This window comes from Taudactylus pleione, unplaced genomic scaffold (genome assembly GCF_031769625.1).
Source record: "Taudactylus pleione unplaced genomic scaffold, aTauple2 ptg000703l, whole genome shotgun sequence".
NCBI lineage: Eukaryota > Metazoa > Chordata > Amphibia > Anura > Myobatrachidae > Taudactylus > Taudactylus pleione.
In genome coordinates, this window is record NW_028285105.1 from 3,283,918 (window position 1) to 3,289,115 (window position 5,198).

Consider the following 5,198-nt stretch of genomic DNA (forward strand, 5'->3'; position numbering starts at 1 on the left):
GGGGAGGTACATCTAGGCCTTGCATCTGTCTCTCCGGAAAATTCTGTCCTGATAACCGCAGTTATTCATCTTTCCAACACGCAGGTTTCCATCCCTGCATTTTTCGACAGTGGTGCAGCGGATAATTTCATGGACTTGTCCGTCTTCCAAACTTTGGGTCTGACCCAGCTGTCATTATCCACTCCTGTGTCAGTGATTGGACTGGATAGGACCAGTCTTTCCGAGGCCCCAGTGCTCTTCCGGACTCCTTCTTTGCAGCTGTCGGTTGGTGTCCTACATCGTGAGGAACTTTTGTTTCTTCTCCTGCAGTGTCCTTTGGCTCCGGTGTTCTTGGGGTTACCCTGGTTGAAGAAGCATAACCCCATGATCCAGTGGCAGACCGGTGAAATTCTGGAATGGGGTGCATCATGCTTCTCTCAGTGTATGTCTCTACCTATTCATCTGACTGCTGCTGCTGTCGCTTCAATCATTCTGGCTCCATATCGTGACCTAGCCGAAGTTTTCACTAAGAAAAATGCTGATGTACTGCCACCTCACCATCCCTTTGACTGCGCCATCGATTTGTCACCTGGTGAAAGACTTCCCAAGGGCCGATTATATGCCTTGTCCATTCTGGAGGATAAAGCCATGTAGGACTATATTCAGGAGGCTCTGGATAAATGGTTCATTTGTCCGTACAAATCCCTAGTGAGTGGGGCTCTTCTTTGTTGTGAAGAAGGACAGATCTCTCCGACCCTGCATTGACTTTGGTGGACTGAACAAAATCACAGTCAAGAATGCATATCCCTTGCCACTCATCTCGGTGCTCTTTGACCAACTGCGTGAGGCGTCCATTTTCTCTAAGATTGATCTCAGAGGCACATACAACCTTGTCGAAGCCGGATAATTGGCTGAGACAGGATCGGTTTAAAATTAGATCGAGGCAACGCCATTTTGCGAATGGCAATGAGACGCCATTTTGCGACTGGCCGCCCAGCGCCATTTTAGTGACACTCACCATTATAAGTACATACAGCGATGCTATTATTTAGTGTTGTGCGATTCCAATGCAATAGAAAGAAGTTAAAGGTCCTCACCGTACAAATACAGACAATCATTAAAACATATAAAATGATTATCCCTGCAAAACACGTACCATAGAGTACTCCACAAAACACATAGGGCTGTATTCAATTTGAGGCGTTAAGTCCGGATTTGCAGTAATTTACCGTCGATGACGTCATTATCGCCTGTTTTAGTTTTCCTCCGTATTTAATTTGAAAGATTTTCCACCTAGGCGTTAAGCCAATGCAATGTAATAGGCGGTAAAGTATCGCCTATGAATGGCAGGCATTAAAAAGTGCAGAATTGGGGTTTTGGGGTGCAACATTTCGGGAACCCCTGTGCAGCCTTCAGACTGTCCCCCAAAGGTAATCTGTGTCAAAAAAAAAATTAAAGGCTCCCCAAAAATTGACTTTGAAAAAGGGGGAGAAAAAAAAAAAGTTGGAGTACAAACTTTAAAAATAGTGAACTTTACTCAGGGGGGGTCCCCAAGTATGCCCCAAGTGTTTTTTTGATTGCAGGTGTTTGCGGCAGGTGGGTTTTTCACAATTTTTTAAGGTCACTTTAGCAACTTTAAAATATGCTGAACCCCATTTTCAAGTACCTCAAATTTTATGCCCATAGTTGTTTTGCCCCCAAAAAACTTCTAAATGCTCTTCTGCATCACCTTATTCAAAGCCGCATTAATGCACCTGCCGCTGCTATTAGAAACCCCGACTTCCTTCAGTAGTTAAAAATGGGGGTACCTATAGTGATCCCAAATATCTACACATCTTTAGGGGGGTCCCTAGAATATTTCCCGAAAATTCCTGTTTTTTTAACCTGTAAAAATTTTAAAAAAAAATTACATAAGGTACCCCTCCCCAAAAGCCAAACCAGCCCCAGTCATAGGTAAGTATGTGTGAGTGGGTAGGTGTGTGTAATAAAGTTATACTGTCACAGTGTGTGTTTTGTCTTTTTTTAACTATTTATTTTACAGTGAAATTACAGGTGCCGCATGTCTGCTGGCACTAGTAGTTCCACAAGTGCAAAATGGCAGGCATGCTGGCACTTGTAGTTCCACTGTAAAGTACAATAGTGTTACATTAATTGGCCCCCCTATTACCCCCATACCCACCGCTCCAGGGGAATGGGGGTGAGCCCCAGGCTTCAGCGTAAGCCTGTGGTGCTCGGGAGAGGGGGAACCCTTTTTTGGGCGGTCCCCGACTCCCCCGAGATTACCGGCTTGCGCTGACCGACTTGGGGTATAATGCTTTGGACCTGGAGCCCCAGTGATTGGGTCTCCGGGCTGTGGCATTACACCCCAGTCGGTTGGGTCTGGTGCTGGTCTTAAATATAAGGGGCACCCCACGTCTTTTTTGCCCCCTATACTTAAAACCAGCACTAGTGCCTGCAGCCTGGTGTTGGTTTCTACAATACGGTGGAACCCTACACATTTTGTTCCCCGTATTTTTAGAAACCACCACTGGCTGGCAAGCCTGGGGCTGGTTTGGCTTTTGGGGGGGACCTTATGTCATTTTTTTTGTAAATTTTTAGTACTTTTTTTTTACAGGTTAAAACAAACGGGAATTTTTGGAAAATATTCTAGGGACCTCCCTAAAGATGTGTAGACATGGGGGATCACTATGGGTCCTCCCATTTTTATCTCCTGAAGGAAGTCGGGATTTCTAATAGCCGCGGCAGGAAAAAAGCTATTTAAAAACCCAACTTTGCAAGCAAAAACAGGGGTACCCATAGTGATCCCCAATGTCTGGACATCTTTAGGGGGGGTCCCAGGCATATTTACCGAAAAATCCCGTTTTTTTTCGTAAATGGGGTCAAGGGTCATTTTTAAAAAACAGGGATCATTTTTTAATTAACTATAGCAAGTGAAATAAAGTTTAGATTTGGGATTTAGGGGTGCAGGCTTATAAAAAATAGCCTGTACTTTATGGAATGCCACCTTAAAACGAAATGTTCCAAAAAAAATTCAAAAATTAAAAATCGGAGACACCCCAAAAAAGAAAAAAAAAATTTTGTGGGGACAAAAAAAAATTGTCAAACAAAAACCCAAACTAGCAAAATTAATACTGGTGGGGTCCCCAAGTATGTGGCAGGTGTTTTTTTACTGCGCAGAGTAGCGGCAGGTGTATTTTTGCAGAATTTATAAAACTACCTTTAGGGACTTAAAAATATGCTAGTACCCATTTTCATGTACCCCAAATTTGATGGGACCATTTTTTAAAACGAAAAAAATAAGCTAAATGCTCTTCTGCATCACCTCTTCAAAGTCAGGAAAAAAAAACACCTGACGCAGCTATTTAAAAACCGACTTTCTTTTGCGGGCAAAAACGGGGGTACCCATAGTGATCCCCCATGTCTGAACATCTTTAGGGGATCCTAGGATTATTTCCCAAAAATTCCCATTTTTACAGCCAATCTAAGTATCGCCGGGTGCCTATTTTCAAATTGAATACGGGGATACGCGGGCACCCGTGCGATACTTTAACGCCTGGAAAACAGGCGAATGCTGCATTAAGTCTGGGCCGCATTAAGTTAACGTGGCTTGGCTCAAATTGAATACGGGCCATAGTCGCACAACGCTAACTAGCATCTTTTCCCAATTTCCCAATACTTACACACTGCACACTTACATAAAAGGTTCCCTAGCATTAAAGTGTAATATCCAAGGTTTATGCAGTAATTATTAATATTGTGTAATAAAGGTTATTTGATATCTAAGGTTTAGTACATGGCAAGCAGACCGTGTTTGGTGTTGTACTGATCAACTGTGTCTCCACAGATTTCCGGTATCATCGGTGAGAAGATTGCAACATGCATCTGCAAACTATGGACTATAGAGTGTTAAAACATTAAAATGTACTCTATACTGTTAGAAGCTTAGATTAGCATGCAGCAGGAAAAAGAACACAAAGGGTTGTTAAAGGCTGTTTGTGTCCATTCGAATTGACCTATGAACTATCCTGTAACAGAAGCACCTTTAAGAAGGACCAATGCAATCATGTCAAACTTGTCTATTGTATTGCCTATCCCTGTAAGAGTATATATGTGCGCTCTCTGACCCCAGTCTTGAGTCTTCTTGCTGTGCTGTTGATGGAGGTTTCTAATGCTGATGCCGGTATCTGGGCCCAGAGCGCGTGCGTATATAACAACTGTACCTTGGGTCTGTATGATTTATTTGCGCTAATTGTCTTTAGATCACAGCGTGTAACCATTTGTTTTTATATTGAATAATAACTTTTTGTGCTTTGGAACCACATTCAAAGTCTGAAAGCAATTATTTGCTGTGCAACTCATTATGCTAAATAGCGACAATTTTAGAAGGTATAGGCAGGATTTTAGAAGGTATAGGCAGGATTGCATAGAGGTTTTAATGAGGTATCCATAGTTGTGGGCTCGCAATGTTAATCACGCTACCAGTCACTTGGTAACACTCGGTAGCGATCTCTCAGCAAAAGGGTGGAGGCGCCATAGCAGGAGAATGCATTGTGCCTTCGAAATCTGCTACCACTATGTTGCTGAGAGTCGACTACCTGTTATTGTGGCTTTAGGAGCGCTGATTGAGAATCCAGGGACGAGGGAGGAAAAAGTTTGTATTCCTTCATCGATAGTTTTTTTCGTGTTAAAAAGAGGAAGTCGCATTATTGTGTATGCGAAAACTTGCATTATAGCGTAAAAATCATAATACGTGTTGTGTAGTAGTCGCATTATTGTGTATGCGACTAGTAGCAAAATAGCATATACGCATTTCCTATATTGCTGCCACGTGTTTTAAACAAAGCCGCTGAGAGTGCACGGTGATATTGATAGCATTGTTGTAAATACATTGATCAGTGTTGCCATAGTCTGGGAAAATGTGTATTTTTCTGCACAGGAAAAGGGTGTATAACAGTGAGCATTTGTTGGTAGGGACAACAGTTCCCTAGTTAAGGGTATCGTAGGACCCTTAAGGACTAGGCGCAAGGGTCGACCTAGTAGCTTGGTAGTAGATACCATTCTAACACATAAGCATAGTTGTCTTTGTTGTAGGTTCGACTCCCAGTGTGATTACAGTATTCAGTGATCAGTTAGGGTTATTTGAGCATTGTAATTGAACCACACAGTTTGGGCTAAATTGTGATTGTGAACTGGGTGGACGAAATCACTGAAAAGGGTAG